Source organism: Monodelphis domestica, chromosome 2, assembly GCF_027887165.1.
Source record: "Monodelphis domestica isolate mMonDom1 chromosome 2, mMonDom1.pri, whole genome shotgun sequence".
NCBI classification, from domain to species: Eukaryota; Metazoa; Chordata; class Mammalia; order Didelphimorphia; family Didelphidae; genus Monodelphis; species Monodelphis domestica.
In genome coordinates, this window is record NC_077228.1 from 229683177 (window position 1) to 229707292 (window position 24116).

The 24116-nt window shown below is 42.1% G+C and overlaps 2 protein-coding genes across 5 annotated transcripts in view; one reads left to right on the forward strand and one right to left on the reverse strand.

The window, feature by feature from the left end:
• Nucleotides 1-1257, forward strand: part of CSNK1D (casein kinase 1 delta) — an 82847-nt gene extending 81590 nt beyond the window's left edge. Inside the window, exon 12 of the transcript XR_008916435.1 lies at nucleotides 1059-1257. The gene's annotated coding sequence lies outside the window, so the exon portion shown is untranslated. The remainder of the gene's footprint in view (nucleotides 1-1058) is intronic.
• The window catches only part of SLC16A3 (solute carrier family 16 member 3), a 78939-nt gene that overhangs the window by 17569 nt on the left and 37254 nt on the right, over nucleotides 1-24116 (reverse strand). The window contains exons 2-3 of one of the 4 annotated variants that reach the window (XM_007482803.3): nucleotides 16458-16497; nucleotides 6302-6386 (exon numbers count right to left, since the gene is read on the reverse strand). The gene's annotated coding sequence lies outside the window, so the exon portion shown is untranslated. Of the gene's footprint in view, nucleotides 1-6301; nucleotides 6387-7882; nucleotides 8824-10647; nucleotides 10806-16457; nucleotides 16498-24116 lie in introns of those variants that run through there. The other 3 variants (XM_007482801.2, XM_056817287.1, XM_007482802.2) reach the window with 3 other exon arrangements.

Genomic DNA, 24116 nt, shown 5'->3' on the forward strand with positions numbered 1-24116 from the left:
ATTAACTTCAAATGTGGCATATGGTTGTAATGGGAAACTATTGCACTTTAAGAAATGAACGGGATGAATTCAGAAAAACCTGGAAAGACTTAGAGGAACTGATACAAAGTAAAATGAGCAGAACCAGGAAGACAGTGTATACAGTCATAGAAATATTGTACCAAGGATCAATTGTGAAGGATTAAACCATTATCAGCAAAACAAGGTTCCAAGATAACCCCAAGGGACTCATGATAAAAAAAAAAACAGTCAAAGAAGAAACTGTTGGAATCTGATTATAGATCAAAGCACACCTTCCTTCGTGAGATTTGGGTGTTCTAATATCATATATATGATATGTGTCCTCAGCCAAAACATGGGAAATATGGAAATGTGTGGAAATTTTGCATGGAATTTTTGCATGGAAAAAATTTGCATGGAAAGCACTGATATAACCTAATCAAACTATTTACTACCTTGGGGAGGGAGGAAGGGAAAGAATCCGTCTTGCAAAATGTCAGAAAACAGTTGTTAAAATTGTTTCTGCACGTAATTGAAAAAAAGACAATTCAATTAAAAAAAAGAAAAGAAATTCGGGCACCTCTTCCAGAAAATACTTCTTTGCCCATTCTCCTTCTGAGCTGACTAGCTAGATGGAGTGCACCTGTAACTAGAGTCTACTTGTCCAGAAGCAAGTCAGAACCACTCCTACCTAAAGCTGGCAGAGTCCTAGGTGCTCAGTCCTGGAGACTAAGAAATCAGTTTTAAGTAGCCCCACCCATTCTAGGAACCCTTGGGGAGTCTTTGCAAGAGCCAAAAGGTAAATTAAACCAGTGTGGTACTGTAATTAAAAGAATGATGAGCTTAAGAGTCCTAAAGCTTGGGGTGATATGTGTGATAAGTCATTTTATCTCTCCAAGGCTCAATTTCTCCATTTTTTTATTTAAAACTACTATTCAAAAAATTATGATTGTTCAGGCATTTTTCAGTTCTGTCTGACTCTTCATATGCCCTTCTAGGGTTTTCTTAGCAAAGATACTTGAGTGGTTTGTCATTGCCTTCTCCGATTCATTTTACAGATAAGGAAACTGAGGCAAACAGTGAAGTGACTTGCCCAGGATCACTGGGCTAGTATCTGAAGCTGAAGCTGAACTCTGGTCTTCCTGACTCCAGCCCTGGGGCTCTTATCTGTTGCTGAACTACCCTAGCTCTTGAACTACCCTAGCTCCCAGTGTTCCTAAATTAGGAATAGTAAAATAAGGATGCTAAACTACAAAACCTTTCTTAGTCTCTTTATCTGGTGATTGTGTAGATAAAATGAGATGACTATAAAGAATGCTGAAAGAACTCATTTTCTAAAATGCAAATTATTCAAATCTGTAAGCATTTAAGCACCTTGCTAATTACTTGCTAGGCTACACAAAACAGAAACAAAAAAGCCCTGCAACTCTTCTTTTCTCACCCCCTCCATCTTCTGTCTCTCACCCAGACAGACCTGGCTCCCTCCGGACATAGCTTCCAGGATTGGTTGCACTTTCACTCAAATTTCCCCCACACTTGGGGGTTCTGATAGGGGAGGCTGAATACTCCCTGTTTCCTGTTGCTACTCTCCCACACCATCATACAGTAACCATTATTATTCCTTTGAGGTTTCCCCTTTTCAAAATTATCATTAAATACAGATCCAGGCAACAATTAGCTATCTACTTCCAGGATATTCTCCTTTCTTTCTTAATGAGTTCAAGTGTCTTTCTCAATCTCTCTCCATCCCAACTGCTACCACCCTCATATAATATGTTGCTTCCTCAAATACCCTAATTTCCCCGTTTCTCATTCTGTTTACTTCCCAGGCTCTACTCCCTCCACTTCACCTCAACTATACATACCCTGTATCTTGAGGCAGCCAAATGGTTTTCAAAACTGACCTCAAGATAGGTACAAGCAGTGTGTCTTTGGGCGATTCACTTAACTCTATTTACCTCCATTTCCTTGTCTGTAAAATGAGCTGGAGAGAGAAAATGGCAAATGGCAACTCTTTAAAAAAATAAACAAAAAGCAACAGCCATAACTTTATTTTCGTTGAAGAGAGAATTAAGGCTCATGCCTGGAGCCTGGAATCAGTCTAGAGGAAAGAACTAAGCAACAAAGTTTTATAGTATTTCAAAAGTGAGGGAATTTGTTTGTAACAAAGAAGTAAATTTCTACTCAGTAGGGGTGATAGTTAAACAGCTTAAGTTACAGGAAACAGGGTCTTCCTTTGATATGTGAGAAAGAGGCAGCCTCCTTTAAAATGGGAAAGCTAAGATGTAGAAGAGGGATCCTCAGGGCTGGTTTGATTGACATTTCCTGGCAATTCTGGCAACCTGTAAAATCTAGAAAATAAGGCAATTCTAACAACATAGAACTTATTAAAAAATAGTTTACTTGCAACAAGCGACTCCAGTATCTTTGCCAAGAAAATCCCAAATGAGGTCCCAAAAGAGTTGGACACAACTGGACAAGACAGAAGAGACTGAACAATACCCCTGAAGTTGCTGTCAACATGGAATCTAGGAATCCCAAACTTGTGGCCTAGTGGGACCTAATGAACCCCAAGTTTCAGGACTAGCTTATAGTTAGACCCCAAAGTTTGTACTTATTCCCTGTTCCCATGTAAATCTACCCTGAAGGGAATTCCAGGCTGGCAGTTTCAGATTGAGTGGGAGACCCTCTGGAGAATGACAATCCTAGTTGACTGGGACTAAGCATAGGCTAAGGATCCTTTAGTGTCCATGGTAAATAGCCTCTTCTCTTACACAAATGGTATATAGGTTCCCCAAATTCTTTTGTTCCTCAGAGTTGTCATCTAGTGTTGTGGCACTCCCAGGGATAATATCCCCAGAGTCCAGGGTTTGCACCCTGAAAAGGTTGTGGCGCCGGACTCTGAGTAAAGAATTAAATACTGAACTTATCCCTATCCTGATTAAAGACTTGGTTTTTTTTGACTATTTAATAGTTCTGTGTTATTTCCAAGTTAACATTGCCATCCTCTAGCTAAGTGGATGAAGCACTAAAGTAGCCACTATCCAAATTCTTATTCCCATCTCTTTCCCAATATTTCATCCTCCTAGTTAACTATTCTGCTCCAACCAAAAGGATCAAGCTTCAATGACCCACAACGCTCAGCTCAGCGCCTGCATCTTTCCTTGGGGCCATGCTTATGATCTTCATGTTCTTGGATGGATCTCTGGGTCTGGCAGTGCCAGACTGGCTCGATTGTACTTTTCACAGGGGTGAGGGATGTAGGGGAAACAGTAAATCCTTGGGAGCTGCCCAGTGGCTTGGCCATCTGCAGATCTGCTTGGTCTTTCATGAGTCTTGCCCTGAGGACTCAGGCTTAATTCTGCCAACAACCAACCCTTCTCTCTTTCTATGCATCTTAGCTTTCCTAGTTGCTCTTGGAGAATGGTAACATAAATCTTCTTTGGCTTCAGAAGCCTAGCTCAATATTTCCGTCCCCAACAAACATATGTTAAATGAGTGAATTAGGCACAAATCCCAACCAGACTGGCCCAGAACTCTCTATAATAGGTCAATGAGCACAAAGGCAAAATGGAGAGGGAATGGGATTTACCTGTAAATCCCACCTTGGGGAACACAAACTAGAATAGGTATAGGGTGAAACGAAAGGCCCCAAGGTACTAACTTACCATCCTAACCAGATTCCTTCCCTGCCCCCTCCTTCTTATCATCCTGGCTTCTAAAATGGGGATGCAAATCTTGGAGCCTGCCACTCCCTGGAGTTCCCAGAAACCACCATCATTTAACTATCTGAAGTCCCTTCAGGGAGTGGCCTGGTCACTTTTTCACCAGGGGCACCTCTTATCTCCCAACTCGGCCCCCTGAGGCAAGAGCAGGGTTCCTGCTATAATTCAACTCCCTCCAGGTTCCCTTCAAACTTCCTCACTACATTTGAGGCCCGGGCAATAGCAGATTTCCCAATTACTGAGTAACTGGACCTCATCCAGCTCCAGCTCTTATCAACTCCATTTCTTCTACCTCATCATTTTCTCAATTGCAAAGAGAAGACTATCTGCATCTGGCTTTTCTTGACCTCCATCTCACCCTCCTTTGTCCCGTCCTGGGGTCCCCCGAGCTGTGGATGCCCCACGCCCGCGGGCACGTTCTGACCAGGAACTCTCCGGGACATTCCCAGATCCTATCATTTCACTGAATACCCCATTGACGGTGGGAAATCTGGACTCTGGTCCATGTGGGGACTGTCGCTACAGAAGAAGGAAGAGGAGGGGGACGCTTTGCACTGCTTTGTGCCCCCCCCCTCCCCCATGTTCCCTGCACCCCTCAGAAGACCTGGCCAAGTCGGAATGGCTCAAAGGAAAGCCGGCTGCCAGAGGACGTGGGGAACGTGAGGAGCAGAGAGGAGAAGCTACCGTATTGTCTCCAGTACTCAGCTCTAAGTGCCCACAGCACCGCTGTATTCACCAGAGTATACACTCCATCAAATTGCAGAAATAGACAACTTCTGTTGTAGCCTGGGCACCCCAGCGACAGTGTTTGGGTGAAGTGGCCACTCGGAACAGGGCCAGCTGCCGCCAGCCTCACCTCCTGGCTCCAACAGGCAGCGACCTCTCAACTAAACAACTTAGAAGAATTCCCTTCCTCTCTGCCCTGCCAGATCTTCGGACCCCCTTACTTCAATGGAATTTCCCTCCTCCCAAGGTATGTCAGCCAAAGTCCCAACAGTACAGCTGCTGTGTGTTTTGAGGTATTGGCACCACAGAACCCCATTCATCTTTCACACCCACAGCTTCCTCCTCCTCCCACAACCCTTTCCAGGCATCACCCTCTGAGACAGCAGTGCTTGCAGCCCAAGGCTGTCCCACCCGTGTTTTGGAGCCAGTTCATCCTCCTGGCACCCTGGGCACAAAATCCTTCTGAACCACGCCATAAGAAACCCCCTCACCCTGCCCCCCAGACAAGTCTTTTTCTTCAGCAGTCTCACATCTGTCCAGGATCTCAGAAGTTTGTGACTAATTCAGAAGACACTCACAAGCCTGGCTCCCCGAACACTTCTCTCTCCTTCCTTAAAAGTGACTAGGATCTTGGGGATATGACTGTTGCCTGCTGCTGAATACAGTCTCCCCAGTTTCCGTTTTGAGTAATAACAACCGTTCTCTTAAATACCTGAGTGACTGATTGACAGTAATCCCCTTACCAATCCCGGCCCCTACTGCTCACCTAGGAATGGCCAGTCCCAGAAACATTAAAGGAATTATCTAGGAGCTTTCTTTGACATCCACAGATTCACAGAACCTTTAGAGATACAAGCGACTGAAGAGATGAAATACAATCCCTTCATTTTGCAGAGGAAAGGACTGAAAAAATAATATTATGTGCAATAAACTGAGGATCTGTTCATGGTGCTGCAGAACCAAAGATCACTGATTATAGATTGGCATAACAAATATAACAAAAATGATGTAAAAGTTTGAAATATTGTGAGAATTATCCAAATGTGACACAGACATGATTACTAAAGAAGTAAAAGGAACTCAGCAAAGTTTTATGTAGCCAGTTAGGAGCACAGCCAGGGCTCCTGACTCCCATCACCAGAGTCTTAAGACAATGGAGGGGATGGGGGATCACCAAGTTATATAGTGTAGATTCAGTATAAGGAAGGCCCACGTTCAGATTCCATCACTGACACATTCTAGCTGTAATGTATGACCACTTTCATCTCTCTGGGACTTGGTTTATACACTTTAAAAGGCTGAAGTTGAACTAAGTGGTCTCCAAGGTTCCTTTTAGCTTTAAACCCCTAATCCTTGGATAGTCTCCTAATTTCCTAAAATGGTCCCCCTTTTCCAGGCATTGATAAAAGCTATGATCTACAGAGAGCTAGAATAGTACAGGCATACCTCAGAGATACTGCTTGCTAGTTCAGTTCCAGAGCACTCATAAAGTCACACAAATGTTCTTGGTTTCTCAATGAATGTAAAAGTTATACTGACACTATGCTAGAGTCTATTAAGTATGCAATAATATCATGTCTTTAAATTTTAGTTTTTTATTTTTTTATATTAGTTTTTTTACAATTTAAAGTTAGTTTAAATTACTAAAAAAATAAAGCTAGCCAATCATTGGAGCCTTCAGCAAGTTGTAATCTTGATGGATTGTCTTGGCTCTATGTCAGCAGCTGCTCACTGATCAGAATGGAAGCTGCTGAAGGTTGGATAGGCTGCAGCAACTTATGAAAATAAGACAGTGAAGTTTGCCACATCGATTGACACTTCACTTGAACACTTAGATTTCTAATACTTACGTATCAGTCCCCTTAGAAAGCAGCAATGAAGCTATGCCATTTGTTGATTGTCAGCTAGGATATCAGTGCTTCCTGGGTTGATAATCTAAGATTAAAAAAGAGCAAGACCAAACCATGCATGTCACATGCCAGTGTTACTCTCAATGACATCACTACTTCCCAGTAATTCCAAATAGTTCTCCTTCCTGGACACAGTTCCAGAACAGGAGGAGCCCACCCCCACTCTGAGTTTCCATAGGCGTGACATGGAAGGACTCTGGAAGAAGGTTGGGATCTCTCCATCTAGAAACTTGGCCTGTGCCTTCCAAACTGATAAGACTGCAGTTCAGGAGACATACCAACTTTGAAAAACCTTCCTTGCCACCATTAAAGTGTGGGAGCCTGCTCCTAGCCGACTGCTGCACAGTCCATACTATCTTTGTTTGGACACTAACTGCTGGCCTCGTGGATGGAAGGGGAGGAGGGTAAAATGATTAATCATGTGGTTCCCAATTTCCTCATCTGTAAAAAAGAAAAATGTAGGTGGAGGGGATTGTACAAGGTGACCCCCAAGGTCCCTTCCAGTCCTAGATCCTACAGAAAATCTTAGGGCTTTGGTTCCCAACTAGCCAAGTGCCTTACTTAGTTTGGCAAAGAGATGCATCCCTCAACTTTCTCCTCAGTTCTAGGAGTCTCCCTTCTGCTCTCAACCTGATCTGAAGCCAAACCCTTGGGACCCTTTCTGACTGTTCAGTTCTTTCATCAACCCTCTTGGCTGTTCACCCAAGCAATATCATCTTCAAATTCCCTCATAGGGCCCTTTTTCTTTAGGTCAGAAGATTTAGGACTCTCCAAAAAGTACCATATCTTGTACTCTATACAACACATGGTACAACACATGTGGAATTTGAACCCCAGGCCTCAACTCTAAATCTAGTGCTCACACATTCACTGGCTCCAGCTTTACACCTTTTTCAAAACAAAAACCAATCAGGCAATATGTTCTAATAGAAAGAAAGGCTATTAGATTTAGAAGTCAAAAGACTTGGGTTTGATTTTCAAACCTACCACTTACTTGACATTAGTCCTTGGATAAATTATCTGAATTTGTTTTTCTGTAAAATTATCTCCATCCTGCCCATCTCAAAAAATTATTGTGCTTCATATATATAAACTATACATTTTTTTCCCTCCAGCCTTTTCCAGATCCTCTTGATCAATAGAAAGCAGCTAGGTGTGAGGTTCTCATATTCTGATTTTTAAAAATCCTTCAAAATCAACTTAAATTCCACATGCATTTTCTCCTTACTATCTTCCAATCTTCTCTTACTGAAGCTTTTCTTGGTTTCTTCCATCCTTTCTTTCTCCATACCTTCTGTCTTAGTATCAATTCTAATACAGAAGGGCAAAAAGTGTTAGGTAATCAGAGTTAAGTGACTTGCCCTGGGTCATGCAGCCAGAAAGTATCTGAGGTCAAATTTGAACCCAGATCCTTTCAATTCCAGGCCTGGTGCTTTATTTGTTGTGCCAGCTAGCTGCTCCTTATTGATGCCTTTCTAAAAGCCAACTTTGGCATTTCTCAGATGAGATAAGTCATTTTACCTGCAGATACCCTTTCCTTTTAGGTCAACACATAGAGGGTAAGGCTAGCTTTTCATTTTGTCTTTGTGTCTTCAATCCAAAGTATAGTGTCTTCAATATGGTAGGTGCTGAATGTTCCTTAGAGTGGACTGGATCTGGTGCTGAAAAAGGGAAAAGGAACCCTGGACTCTGGATGGGACTTTGAAAATCTCAGTGCCTGGCTCCCAGACCATCCTTACTCACCCTTCTCACTATCACATTACCCCCTTAGCTCAAATGCCATGCAACTGAGACATTGGCTCTGATAAACAGTAGACACACATGGCGGAGGAGGAGGAGCACAGAACTAATAGTGTAGACAGCTGGGTTAGTGAGTCTACTACTACTATGCAGCAATGTGACCTTGAAGGAGACCCTTGGGTCCTCTGGGTTTGTTTCCTCCTATATTAAGTAATCATCGCTAAGGTTCTTTTCTGTTCTAATTAAGATCTATAACTAGGTGGACTGGCACATGGGGCAAACTCATATGGGGAGGTGATGGATCACAAAGGAGCAGAGGAGAATTCTGTGTCTGAACAGTCATGCCTGAAGGTGGCATGGTCCCAGAGAAGAGACCCTACCACGATCAACAAGGAGACATTTTGTCACCAACCACAAAAGGACCTAAACATTCTCCTCCATGTCAACACTCAAGGGCAAAGCCCCCTTCATCCAGTTCTAATAACTACTCTGGCTATGGTTCTATGATTCATTTCTGTGACTTTTTGGAACAAGGAACAGTTTTAAATTGGGAACTCCCAAGTTTCACAGAGTTAAACTGTTAGGAATGGTAAGGATAATGAATTCAGTTGCTATTGATTTTATCCCAGCATACCCAAAGACAGAGGATCTGAGGCTGGAAAATTTAAGATTAGACGCTCAGCCAGCCAATTTCACCTACTATTGTATTTGTGGAATAATCTGCTATTCCTACATCTAGCTGAAAGAAGCATTTAACAGTTCTTAATTTTATAATTCAAGGTAGAGGAAATTGGCAAACTGTAACCTTTCTCAATACCAATAAAAGCACTAATGCAACATCAGTTATGGGACAGTAAAGACAAATACAAAGAATAGCTTCTCCACATGCACATTTTGTACAAGAATACGGAGGGGCATCTATGCAGCCTTGTGTTTAAAACAAACAACAAAAAAGCTGCCTTGCTCCATCTACCATTACCACCCCCAACGCACATACCAGAACTCCAGCTCTCTAACCTTAACACCAGAAAAATCCAAAGTCACATCGAGCAGGAAAAATCTCCCTATGGAAACTCTTTTTCAGACAATAAGAACAGATTCTGGGAATACACTGGGAAAACTGAAGTCACTAAAAATCCTTTCACAGTGTGACTTTGCAGTTAGTTATTGTGAAGCTTTTCAAATCCAAAAGAACGGAAAAAGAGGACAAAAGAGGAGTAGAGCCCTAGTCCCTCCAGTCTTCCCTCGGAAGAAGTTAACCAATGCACGTGTGCATTTCTTCCCCTCTGGCAGGGGATCTAAGGAAAAGATTAGACTCTGGTGGTCATCTAAAGTCACTTTTAGAAACCCAGAACCATGTTGTGAAAACCTGATGTGACCTCCGGAGAGCTGAGTACATAGATCAAGAGGCAAGAACAAAATCCAGAACCCACGCGGTCCTCTGGTGAGAATTGCCCACTCAAGACTCGGGCGCCTTCTGGGCCTGGTCTCTTTCAAACCTGGGGTTGGGGTGGACAAGGGGAGTCAGTATGAGAGCCATGAACAGATGAGGATGATACCCCGGACAGCAGAACCATTTATAGCACCTCACCAGGTCATAGGGCCGGCTATAGCCACACCTCAGACTGGTGTGGGACTGGAGGGTGGAGGGGCTCCGAGTGAGTGAAGGAAGAGTTTTCTTGCCCCTAAGCCCAGCCCATGCGAGCCACAGGCGAGAGCTATTTATATACTCTCTCTCTGAGTAACGCGAGCCTGATCACTGCTACTGTCCGGCCACCTCCTGGCCCAGAGCCCAAAGCCAGCCAACCAGGACCCCGACGTAAAGGTCCCCAAGAGGAGGCCGCGCCAGGGCTGTAAGCCAAGGTCCCTAGCCGTAAAAGGGAAAGGGAAGACTGAGCCCCACGCCCGGCCAGTGCTCTAGGTTAAGAGGAGGCAAGGGAGTACCACGTTGGGGGAAGGGCCCCGAACCAGAGGCTAGGCTGGTCTGAGCAGGGATGGGGACGGAGACTCTCTGGACTGGAAAGATGAATGGGTTGGAGATGGGATCAACGTGGAGGGATGAGGTGTTGTCCCGGGACAGTGTGAGGGACTTGGGACGCGGGAGTCTCTGAACCTCGAGAAAGGAAGCCGGCAGCTCCCTTACAAAGGGTGTCCCCCTGATTCCCATACTGGTTATGGGAAGAGGGACGTTTAGCAACGCAGCCACATGGTGAGGCAAGGAGAGGGGAGTGGGAAAAGGAGATATCGGGGCAAGAGGGGGCTGAGCACCTTCTGTGCTCCCCACCCCGCCCCAGTTCCTCCGAAGCCGGCCTAGAACTGTCCGCTCAACCCCACAAAAAAAGGAACTGTGCCCGGTTGCCTCGGCTCCAGGGCCTGGGTGCGCCCCGCCGGCTATGAAACTGGACCGCTCCGCCCGGGGCGAGTCGGCCACCTGCTCTTCCTAGATCGTCTGGAAAGAGAGGAAAGAAGGGGTTTTCTCGCCGCTGCCTGAGCCGAGCAGAACCCAGAGCAGAAGCATCCCCAGCAGTCAGCTCCACCCGCGGTACCTGCGCTCCTGGTCCCAGGGCTCTCGACCCTCCCGCCGGCTTAGGCTCCGGCTCCGATTCCCGGCTCCGCCCCCGCCACACCAAAAGGTTCCAGGTCCTGCTTTCTCCAGCTGCAGGAGCAGCAGCTTTGAGAGCGATTTTTAAAGCCTTTCGCTCGGCAGAGCACGTACCCCGCGCACGTCACCATCTCGGTCCTGGCTGGGCGCCTCGTAGCGCCGCCCCCAGCACCCCGCCCGCCGCGCCCTGACCCCAGCCCAGGAGCTGGAGCCATTTAGCCCTCTTGGGGCTGGGGCTCCGACGTTCTCAATAGGGGATCCCGCCAGCCTGAGGGACTTGGAGCCACCCAGGAGTGCCCAGATCCAGGTCTCCGCACTTTGGCGGTCTGAACTCGGGGGACGTGCGGGGTACATCCTGCACTTCTCCCCGGCGCCGCGCCCTAGGGCAGACTTGAACAGCTGCTAGATCCCAATGCTTCCTACCTTGAGTAGTTTCCGGATAGCCTGCGGCGACTTGTGGAGGGTTGTGGCAAAGATCTGGAAATGTGCACAGGTCCCCCAAAACTCGTTTGACTGGGCTGGTGGGAAATCCTCCGAAGTTCCTTATCTATCCCCCTAAACATCGATCTGAGCTCTTTTTACCAGTGACACTATCCAGCCACTCATTTGCACAATCGTGGGTCCTGTAGAGCTCTCCTCTTACTTCACATATTCAATCTCCTACTACATCTTGTCCCTTCCACGTCTACATTATTCCCTACTATAATCCCACCTTTTTCAGGATAAGAGTACTTGGACTTTATTCTATAAAGCCAATAGGAGTGAAATTCAAATGTTTTCTAGTCCCCATCTCTACCTAAACCTCCCATGTTCCTCTCACCACCTTTTAAAGTTCTTCCTACCCTTTGAAGATCCAAATTAATCTCTAGGCTGAACTTCTATATGTATGTGCATTGTGTGTAGAGAGATATCTCTCTACCTAGGAAGATGATAGGCAGATGCATATTTGTATCTAAGTATATATTGATAAGATATTATCATGCTACTCCTCTATTCAAAGCCCTTCCCTGTTTCCCTTTTGTGCACTGAATACGATTCAAATGCATGATACTTAAGGTCTTCCACAACATGGAGTTCAAGTCAAAATGGACTACCTCATGATTGCTTTCACATTGCACCCTTTTTTACCCCTGTGCCTCAGCTTCTCTAGACACAGAATATCCTCCCTCATATCTTCCATTTTCATACTCCCTATGCTTGGAATTGAATCTTTGCCTTCCTCTTCTCTTTGCCACAGCTGAATTCCTTCCTTCACCCTAAAAAAAACAATTTGAATGCCACTTCCTTCATAAAGTTACCTTCCACCCTCACTCCAACTTGGCATAGAAGGCTGATGTGGTAGAAAGAGTACTAGACTTGATTAGAAGAGATCTGAGTTCAAAACTTATCCCTGATACTAACCAGCTAAGTGACTATAGCTATGTCCTGTAATCTCAATTTCTTCATCCTTAAATTATCAGTAAAAAGCCTATTTTTGCCAGGTCATTGTGAAATAATGAGATAATAAATGTATAAGAGCATGACTTCAAAAAGAGCTGAAGGCATGATAGGGCAAAGGCAAAGATTAAATATAAGGGGGAATCTCAGAAATGAAGGAGAGGGAGGCTAGGTGGCTCAGTGGGTTGAGAGCCAGGTCTAGGGTAGGTCCTGGGATAAAATCTGGCCTCGGATACTCTTGGATATGTCACTTAATCCCCAATACCTATATTGGTCTTCTGCAGAGAGAGACAGAAACAGAGACAGAGAGACAGAGACAGAGACAGAGACAGAGACAGAAATAGAGACAAAAGACAGACAGAGACAGAGGGGGAGAGAGAGAGAGACAGAGACAGAGAGAAAGGGAGAGACAGAGGGGGAAGATAGACAGAAACACACAGAGAGAGAAATGGAGAGAAAGACAAAGAGGGGGAGAGAGAGACAGACACACAGAGAGAGGGGGGAGAGAGAGGGACAGAGAGAGGGGGGAGAGACAGAGATGGAGGGAGGGAGGGAGAGAGAGAGAGAGAGAGAGAGAGAGAGAGAGAGAGAGAGAGAGAGAGAGAGAGAGAGAGAGAGAGAGAGAGAGAGAGAGAGAGAGAGAGAGAGAGAGAGAGATTGCTTTGGAAGGGATCTGAAAATTGAATAGCTCAATTGCACATGAAAAGGCCAGACAATGAAGAGGATGTATGTAGCCACTACACCTTTGTCTCCAACCACTTACCCACATAAGAACACAGTAGGAATCTAGAAATGAACTGGCTGGTCACTCTAAATATAGGTAGGGTTCTTCACTGGAGGAACCAAGAATTCTTGAATTAGGAGAGACTAGATTTCTCTCACCTTCTGGCTGGAGATGACAAATGTCAGAACTGAAGCTCTGAGGGAGTCAAAGGAAAAGGAGTTCTACCAATCATAGACTAAGGGTCACTGCCATCACTGAAAGGGCACATGCCCATTCCAGCTGCAAAGAACATTCCAAAGTATCATAAAACCCAGCTGAGTCAGAGGCTAGAGTTGATAGAGACTACAATCATTTATTGAGTAGAGTCCAAGTGACCCAGAAGATCAACCAGTTCAGCAGAAATGCCATACCCATGGAAGAGCCCTGAAGCCAAGTGACCAGCTTGGCCCAGGATGGTAGCAGCTGTCTAGTAATCCAGCTACCTGCCTAGCTCTGGCCAGAATCTACCCGGAAGCTCTAAAAGACTTGTTTGGCCCTTAGGGCAGCAATTGGGACCCCACAGCCTCCTAAAATCTTGCCCAGTCCAGCCCAGCAACAGCAGAGTCCAGTGAGGGGATAACTTAACAGCTGAATGATCTGTCCAGCTGATACTCTATCCAGTGCCTGGCAGTGAACTTCATGAAGACTCCAGAGAAAGAAAGGACATCAAGGACATGTAGTTCTCTAGTCAGGAGCTGTCATGACCACTTGCACCTAGAACATATTTCTCACTACTATTGTACTTTAAGTTTGTTTTCCACTCGCAATAGGAGAATTTATAGGACAGCACATTCCAGTTTTGGGCAGGGGCTAAGGACCATATTTAATGTTATAGAACAGTTATATAATGCTTTACAACTATTATTCTTACTAAAGAATTTGAGTAAATGTCTTTCTTTAAAGAACCACCAATATCTACTGAATGATTATTAATGGGAAGGGCACTGATAGGGTCTAATGAGCTAAGTTTTAGGAGAAGGTACACATGAGGGCCAAGACTAGAACCTAAGGTAGCAATTGGACATACTATGTAAAACACTTTTTATTATTTTTTAAATTTTTTATTTAATTGATTAATTAAGAAAAATTTTCCATGGTAAAGTGATTCATGTTCTTTCCCTCCCCTCCTCCCACCCCCTCCCATAGCCAACACGCAATTCCACTGGGTTTTGCATGAAACACTTTTTATTATATGTTATTATATTTTTATAACATAGTCATTTGTAGAGGATAGTCTACTAGATGGTAAGCTCTCATATGAGGGGAGAGATTGTGTCATATGTAAGCTTTGTATCTCTGCTAGCCTTGTGCTCAGTACATGGTAAGAATTTAATCAATATTTAATTAACTAAATTGGACCTAGAGCTATTAGGAGTCTTGGAGACTCCAAAGAGTTAAATTCTGACTCCTTTAAAGTTCTCATTAAGCTCTTGTCTCCCTTTGGAGCCAAGGAGCTATAACTTTATGCCTGCTACTAGAAATCCAAGCACTCTGCAAACACACACACAGAAACTGACCCACACAAAGATGGACCCTACCCTGGCAGACACATACATACAAACCAACTCTTGCATGTATATACAACAAATGGCGCCTTGCTGTTGAGCCATTTCAATCTTATCCAACTCTTTGTGACCCCATTTGGGGTTTTCTTGGCAAAGATATTGGAGTACCATTTCCTTCTCTAGTTCATTTAACAGATGAGCCAACAAGCATAAGTGACTTGCCTAGGGTTACACAGCTAGTAAGTGTTTGAGTCTAGATTTAAACTCAGGAAGATGAATCTCCCTGACTATCAAGGCATGTCACTCTATCCACTGTGCTATCTAGCTGTCCTTTACCCATACACAAATACCCAGAAACCAAAATTAATGATCTTTCTTCAATCCTCCTCTTCCTTGCCTTCTCTGCAGCCTTTGACACTTTCTTTGACATTATCTTGGTTTTCCTTCTACCTGTCTGATTGCTCTTTATTAGTCTTTGCTGGATCTTTATTTAGATCATAGTCACTAACTATAGCTCCCCAAAACTTTGTCGTGGACCCTCTTTTCTTTTCTTTCTGTGATTTCAACAGTTCTCATGGATTCAATTTCCATCTCTATGCTGAATTCTCAGATCTTCTTATCCAGCCCTGACCTCTCTCCTAATTCTAGACTCACATCTCCAATTGTTTATTAGACATCTCAAACTATGTCTCACACACATCTTTAAAAAAAATGTTCTATTTTATTTTTACTCTTATACACATCTTAAATTCATCATGTACATAAGTAACTGAGCTCATCATCTTTCCCTTTAAGCCTTACCCTTTTCCTAACTTTCCTAAGAATTTTACTCCCCCAGGCTTGGAAGCTAAGTGTCATACTTTTCTTCACTCTCACCATCCCCCTTATCTAATCTGTTGCCAAGTCCTGTCAATTCCACCTTCATTACATCTCTTGCATTTGCCCCCTTCTCTCCTGTGACACTGTCACCACTTTGGTATAGACCCTCATCACCTCATACCTCAGCTATTGCAAACAACCTTTTGTTTGGTCTCCCCACTCCAATTCATCCTGTACCAAGTTATCAAATTGAGTCTCTTAAAGCACAGGTTAGATCATGTCACACATTGTTGTTCTGGCTGGTTTGTTTTTTTTAAACCCATACCTTCTACCTTGGAATCAATATTGTATATTGGTTCCAGGGCAGAAGAGTAGTAAGGGCTAGGCAATGGGGTTCAAGTGACTTGCCCAGGGTCACACAGCTAGGAAGTAGCTGAGGTCAGATTTGAACCCAGGACCTCCTGTTAGGCCTGGCTTTCAATCCATGGCATGTCTAACTCTTCATGACCCTATTTGGGGTTTTCTTGGCAAAGATACTGGAGTGGTTTATCATTTCTTTTTCTAGCTCATTTTATAGATGAGGAAATTGAGGTAAAGGTGAGGTAAATTACTTGTCCAGGGTCACACAGCTAGTATCTGAAATTCCTCTAACTCACCAATGCATTCAAGACCTGTTAATTAACCTCAACCTGGTTTAGCCTTTCTTTTTTAAACCTTTACCTTCCATCTTGGAGTCAATACTGTGTTTTGGCTCCAAGGCAGAAGAGTGGTAAAGAGCTAGGCAATGGGGGTCAAGTGACTTGCCCAGAGTCACACAGCTGGGAAGTGTCTGAGGTCAGATTTGAACCTAGGACCTCCCATCTCTAGGCCTGGCTCTCAATCTTACCCAGTTGCCTCCCCCCCAAGGACATTTGGGGGAAACTTCAGTAAGCATTTTTATTCATCCCAGAAATTAAAGGCTTAAATTAAGTTAAATATTAAAGGTCTCCCAGAACAACACAAGTCAAAAAATGTGAACTCTGTCATGCAAAAAATAATACAGGAAACTTTTATGCCCAGAAAATGAGGGGCCTTCAAAGAATCCACAGCTCTCCAACAGGAAACAAACTATTCTGCAAACTCCAAATTAAATATAATAGTTACATTGAATAATTCCAGTGGCATATATCTGGGGACAAGACACATTTATTCATAGATTCATATTACCTTTTAGCTCCTGGCCATACATACCTGCCACATTCTTCTTATTTCTTTTTATCAGTTGATTCATCTGCAAAAGGACCAGAGATAAGGGTGAAAAGAGTTAATTAAAGTTTAAAAACTCTACTAGAGCCCCAGGATACTAGGGAGAAACCTAACTTCTTCTAGTTTCAGCTCAGTCAAGTCACTGGCCAGTTTTCAGACTCTGAGTAAATCCAGTTCTTTGTCTGGCCTCATTGGCCCATTGTAAAATGACTGGGTTGCCCTTGCCAGCTCTTACTTTTTATTATTCTCTGAAATATAAAGGATGATAACAATGCTGCTACTGCTGCTGAGATTTCTGCCAGGTCTTTCCCGCTCTGTTCCTACCATAAAAGCATTTCAAGTCTAAGAGGTTTCAAGGAAGTACTGTAGTAACTTTCTGTCTATTGAGTAACATAAAGAAGGGAAAGTTACCTAACTCTATCCCTTTACCCTGCAAAGCTCCTTGTGCTAAAATTGTTGGAACACACTTTCACTGGGTTATGGCTATTACCTGGCAGCAAGTCTCAGGGATCTAGACTAGGGTCAGTCAGAATGGGTTCCATCCCTAGAAAGATCCATGGAATTCCAAAGCCCACTGAATCCCAAACCTCCTAATTAAAGACGTAAAAAAAACCCCAATAAAGTTAATAAATAATAAAGCCTTTTTATTATTGGCAATAATAATAAAAATGGAACTTTCTTTTTGAAAATTTTAAAAATGTATGTAAAAATAATGACACATTTTATTTATTCAAAGGAATAAAAGCAAAACTCCACTCAATATAAACAGTCTTGGAGATTTGTAATTCTTATGGATGATAACTGGAGATTAATAGTAACTGACACTTATTTAGCAATTTAAATTTTGCAAAGCACTTTTACATATATTATCACCTCACAACAACTTTATGAGACACATAGCATTGAGATATTTCCCCCCTGTTTTACAGATGAAGAAACTGAGTCACAGAAAATTTTAGTCTTCCTGGACTAAACAAAAACCTGTCCTCTCCCATCATCTCTCCATCAGATCCCATATTTCTACTCCTTTTCCTCCCTCCCCAGTTTATAGACTCATCTCAATATTTATATGTTTTCTATGTTTCTAGGTATGAATTTAGTATTCAAGATTTATTGTCCATATACAGGGGAGCTGTGGAATATGCTTGAGGATTAATTATTGTTGATTGTCTAGACAAGTGATGAGAAATTGTTAATAGTGTGTATTAAATTTAAAAGTATACTGTAGGTATATCCTGCCAACCCTCCACTCAGTGATCTGGTCCCAAATATGTTTTGTCTTTTATACTTGTCATGGTTTGTGGTGTCTGTGATGCTCATGTTTTGTTCACAGTCATTGTACATACATACCTTTTTCTGATATGGCATCAAGGCTTGGAAAGGAAGAAATTTTGGAATGGCAACCCAAATTCCACTATCACCACAGTTTCCTCTTCTCATTCCTTCTTCCAGAAGATACCTGTCCAGAGTTCATGCCTGTGCCCTCTCTTATGGCGTTTTGGGAATGCCATAATCTGCCAAACTCTTCTACCCATCTCCTAGATTTGTTTCTAAAACCAATCCTCTTTTTAAAAAACTCTTACCTTCTCTTAAAATCCATACAAGTATCTGTTCTAAGAGAAAAGAGCAGTTAGGGTTAGGCCAGTGATGGTGAACCTTTTAGAGACTGAGTGCCCAAACTGCAACCCTGACACCATATTTAAGTCCCCCACCTTACCCCAGAGAGAGGAGGGAGGAAGCACTCCTATTAGGCTGCTGGGCAGAGGGGTGGGTCATGGGAGAAATGTCCTCAGGGACAACAGAGAGGGGGAAGGGAGCATGCCATAGGTTGGCCCAAAATAGGGCTAGGCAATGGGGATTAAATACTTGTGCAAGGTCACAGGGCTGGGGAGTATCTGAACACAGATTTGAACCCAGGACCTCCTATCTCTATGCCTGTCTCTCTATCCACTAAGCCAACTAGCTGTCTAGACCTCCCCTCATTATCTATTAACAAAAATCTAGTACCACCCCCCCACGCATTCACAAACATGTGCCCTTTTGTTCTTGTCATCTATATTCGGGTGACTATCTACAATAAGGAAAATATTGAGCTACCCAGCTGCCCCTCTAAGACCTGTCCTCTTGTTAAGGGTAGTATGAAGAGAAGGAAGTAGAGAAGGTAACTGCCCTGAGTAGTAGAGCTTTCTGGAAGAAGAGGAAGTTTTGGCTCAAAAAAAAGAGAAGAATTTTCTAAAATTCAGTACTCTGTAACACATGGAAATGTTTAAACTACAAAATGGCTACAAAGATCTTATGGAGGATAGTCTTCCACTGGGCCAGAGATTTGACTGGGTAAGATAACCTCCAGGGTTACACAGCTGAGAAGGCTCTGAATTCTAGGGGCATTCAGAGACTTCTCATCTGTGTAACCCTGGACAAGTCACTTAACCCCAAATGTCTAGCCCTTACTGCTCTTCTGCTTTACATAGTATTACATAGAATCGACACATAGTATTGATTCTAAATTGCTCTTCTGCTTTACATAGTATTACACAGAATGGATATATTTAGTGTTATTCTAAGATAGAAGGCAATGTTTGTTTGTTTTTGTTAATTCTATGTGCAAGAGTGCTAGAAGAAAGAGGATCTGGAGAATGCTAACTAGCTAAAGGCAGAAAACCAGGACAGAACAGTGAATTGAACATCCCTGGGGAGCCAACGCTAAAGTCCTCACTAAGACATCCTGATGAGAGGAGGGTATAGAAGCAGCCTGGGTATCACATGAATGTTGGAATATAAGCACCTTGACTATAGGAATTGCTTCACTCTTCTGCATCCCCAGCACTCAGTTCAGTGCCTCGGACATAGCAGGTTATTGATAAATGCTTGTTGATTGAGTGATCGATTGAATGCGTAGGCTTACTAACCATGGCATTTCTTTTCTCAAAGGCTAAAATACCTCTCTATGGTCTAAAGGATAAAATACAAACTTCTGACCCTGGAATTTAAGCCTTCCACAATCTAGCTCCAAAATACTTTTCTAGCCTTTTTTTGTATTACAGTCCATGCACTGACTGTTTCCTATCCAAACTAGATTACTAATAATTTCTTGAACTCATCTCTTGCCTTTTTACATTTTCATCTTATCTCTAAAATCTGTTCTGTCTGAATCTCTGCCTTTCAAGGCTTTTCTTCCTTCAACATCTCAGTGTAGGAGATATTGATTTTCATTAAATCTTCCCTGATTTTCCACAACTGAATTCACTCTCTCCATTCTTGTTTTTTTTTCCCCCTAGCTTAATGTCTGGATTTCTTCTTTGTCTTCTTCAATACCCTATCTTATTTCATATTAATCTATGCATGTGTGCTTTTATACCAGTAGAATGTAAGCTTCTCAAACATAGGGGAAATATTTATATTTCTTTTATCTCCACCACTTAAGAGAATTACAGTATTTTTGTACATGGTAGGATCTTCATTTTTAGAAAACCCTTGCCTTCTACCCTAGTATCAATTCTAAGAGAGAAGAAGATCAAGGGCTAGGCAATCAGGGTTGTGGCTTGCCCAGGGTCACATAGGAAATATCTGAGGTCAGATTTGAATCCAGGTCCTCCCAGTTCTGGGCCTATTAGCTCTAGCTGCCCCACATAGTAGGACCTTAATCAATGATTGCTAAATGAATGTGTTAATTCTCTTAATTTGTTGAATTTTTAAAAGGCTTTATCTCAGTTAAATATATTTCAAATGGTAGGTAATTGTTTAAATCTTTAACCTTTATTTTAGTGGGGCTGGTAGACTGGTCAAATGAGAATAGTTGGGGGGGGGCAGCTAGGTACCTCTGGACTGAGAACCAGGCCTAGAGATGGGAGGTCCTGGGTTCAAATATGACCTTGGATACTTCCTAGTTGTATAACCTTGGGCAAATCACTTAGCCCTTGCCCTTCTGTCTTAGATTTGTTACTAAGACAGTAAGTAAGGGTTTAAAAAAATGAATATGGCAAAAAAATTAAAAAAAAAACAAGCATGCTTGAAAGAAGAGGTATGAGAAGATAATAGCTACCACTTTGCAAAGGTGGGAAGTCCACAAGATCACATATTGAATATATTTTTAGGCTTTTTTAGTGGATTGATCAATTAGGCTGATTTTATTTCCTCTTCTTTTTCTTTCTCATCTTAAAAGAATTCTTTTGGGACATCTAGATGGCATAGTAGATAGAGTACCTGGTCTGGAGTCAAGAAGTCTCATCTTCCTGAGTCCAAACCTGGCCTCAGGCACTTCCTTGCTGTGTGACCCTTAGCAAGTCACTTCACCCTGTTTGCCTAACAAAAAAACACTATTGGTTAGATAGGATGATTCTCTAGGAAGGGGGATAGGAAGGATACTGGAAGAAACTATAATGATAAAAAAGACAAAATATATCCACAAAAAGTTATTTTTAAAAAATAAAGTACATAGCTTTGGGGGAGATTCAAAAATTTAGTTAATACACAGTCCCTCCCCTAATTGTACCAAAATATTTATATCGGCACTTTTTGTATTTGCAAAGAATTGTCAACAAAACAGATGTGCATTAATTGGAAATTGACTAAACAAATTGTGGTATGAGAATAGAATGGAATATTGCTGTGCTATAAGAAATGATGAATATGAGGACTACAAAGAAGCATAGAAAATTACATGGATTGAGTCAGAGTAAGGTAAGTAGAGCTAAGAAAACCATTTACACAATGGCATCAACAATGTAAATAGAAAAAAAAAACCCAAAAACTATCCAAAGTGAATGCTGCAAATTTACAAAAAATAAAGTCCTTAAAGAAGGGATAAAAAGATGCTCCCTTTCCTATCTCTTTTCAGAGGTGGTCCATGGATATGTTGCATTGCATATATTGTATTTTCAGATTTTTTTCATGATACATTGATTAGTTTTGCTGGTTTTTTCCCCACTACCTCCTCTTTTTCTTTAAAAACATTATTATATGGTATGGCTCTCTAGGAGGAGTATACTGGGAGAAAGTCTAGTGATATAAAAACCAAAATATAGCAAAAAATTTTTTATTTAAAAAAAAGGGATATGGGGGCAGCTGGGTGGCTCAGTAGATTGAGAGCCAGGCTTAGAGATGGTAGGTTCTGGTTTCAAATATGAACTCATATACTTCCTAGGTGTGTGACCCTGGGCAAGTCACTTAACTTAGTTATTGCTGAGCCCTTATCATTCTTCTGCCTTGGGACCAATACACAATATTTATTCTAAGGTGGAAGGTAAGGGTTTAAAAAAAAAAAAGAGCCAGTCCCTGACCATGCAGAATTTATAATCTGGAAGCAAATAGAATTATGCATGATACCACAGCACAAAATATTGTGTAAATATGTAAGGAAAATTAAAACAAAGGATTATGTAAGTTATAAACAGATATAGTCATTACTATGAGTTAAGGGGGCAGTAGGGAAGAGGTAGCATTTGAGTTGGGCTTTAAAAAAATGAATGGAAATTCAACTAGAATAGAGAGGAAAGGGGCAGGGACTTGTAGGTTTCAAAATACCATGAGAAAAAGCAGAGACCAGAAAGGGTAGAGATGGCTAGTAGTCTAATTTGGCTGAATTGTGGAGATTAATCTAAGGACGAAAAGTCTGAATGACACTAGGCTGTCACCTAAGACTCTAGACACAGACTCTAAGCAGTCTGAACTTTATTGAGGAGGCAATCAGGAACCAAGGAAGAATCTTGATCAGAAGACTGGCATGAACTCTCTGTTCATAAGAAATATTCCTGGCAGCTGTGTAAAGGATTACTGGGGGTTTAAGAAGAAAGTGATGTCAGGAAGTCCTATTAAGAAGCTATTAAGGGGGGAGCAACTGGGTGGCTTGGTGAATTGAGAGCTAGGCCTAGAGACGGGAAGTCCTGGGTTCAAATTTGGCCTCAGACATTTCCTAGCTGTATGAGCCTGGGCAAGTCACTTAATCTTCATTGCTTTAGAACCAATAATGATATTGATTTAAAGATGGAAGGTAGGGTTTAAAATTTTTTTTTAAATTTTTTTAAGATTATGAGGGCAGCTAGGTGACACAGTAGATAGACCTGAATTCAGGAGGACTCATCTTTGTGAATTCAAATTTGACTTCAGACACTTACTAGTTATATGACCATGGACAAGGCACTTAACCCTGTTTGCTTCAGTTGCCTCATCTGTAAAACGAGCTGAAGAAGGAAATGACAAACCACTACAGTATCTTTGCCAAATTTTTTTTAAAAGAGGCTATTGTAATAATACAGATGTATGGAAATGAGAGTCTATATTAAGGTTGTGGCAATGACAAAAAAATGATGAAGGGGTGGATGTGATAACTACTGGAGTGAGAGAATAAACAGGGCTTAGAAACAAGGTAAGAAGAGGTGAGAAGAGTCCAATATAGCCCTAGGGTATCCAACATGGGAGTAAGAGTAAATGACAGTGCCACTGGTAGAAATAATAGATTCAGATCAGCAAGTTTTATGGAAAGGATGATAAGTTCATTTTTAGATATGTTGAGGCCATCATAAGTGGATGTAAGTGGTCATCTAAGTAGAGATGCCCTACAGGCAATTGGAGCTATTTGTCTGGAGTCTGAAAAAGAAGTCAGGGCCAGAAATAAGAATTTAAGTCACATTTATAGATGTGATATCTGGGAGTAAATGAGATTTGCTAAGGGAGAAAGTACAGAAAGAAGAGAAGAGAGATAAGGATAGAACTTCAGGAAATACTAATTTTAAAAGTCCAATAAGAAGAGATATATAAATCAGAGAATGTTGAGTAGTCAATAGCTCCAAAGTCAAATATCCAGAAAGAAAGCAGGTGGTGTAGGGTTGGGTTAGGAACATTATCAAATGCTTTAAGAAAGGTCAATGAAATGAAGTTTAGAAAAAAAATACCATTGGGCTTAGTGAGTAGGAGGTTGATGATGACCTTTACCTTTGAGAAAAGTTTCAATGGAATATTTTGGATAGAAGCCAGATTACTGAAATTTGAAGAGAATGGGAAGGGAAGAAGTAAACAGCAGCTGATATAGGCAGCTTTTTTAATAGGCAGTTTTCAAAAAGAGTTTTAATATTGAACCTCTACAAAATCCTACTTTGAAGCTTAGTTATGGTGTATAAGTGATCCTAGTTTCTAAAAGGTTATGCCTGAGGAGGGTAAACTGGCAAAATTCTATCATGTTGGAAAGTCTTCAAATAAGGCTCCCAACATCCCATTCAAAAGCTGTTCACCTTTTCCACTTAACTCTATGGAATGCCTGATGCAAAGGTAATACATTTATTTGTAACCTATGAATGTGAATAAAGGAGCAATCAGTAGGGGAAAAAGGAGAACAGGGTGTATAAATAATGATATCAAAGGGTTCAGAATCACTGACTTGGGGAGAGTATGATGGTATGAAAGTTTATTAATCATTGAGGGTTCAGCTTCAAGGTGGAGTCATCACAGACCATAGGGCAACATTATGTGGCTAGAAGGTGGGGAGTCCTGGGGGGGCGGGGAATAGAAGTAGTGTAAGTAGATGCCCAACAACTGGGTAATGGCTAAATAAGCTGAGATACATTAATGTAATGGAATATTATGATGTAAGAAATTATGGAGGATAATAAGTATAGAGAAGCATGGAAATCTTGTGTGAAGAGATACAAA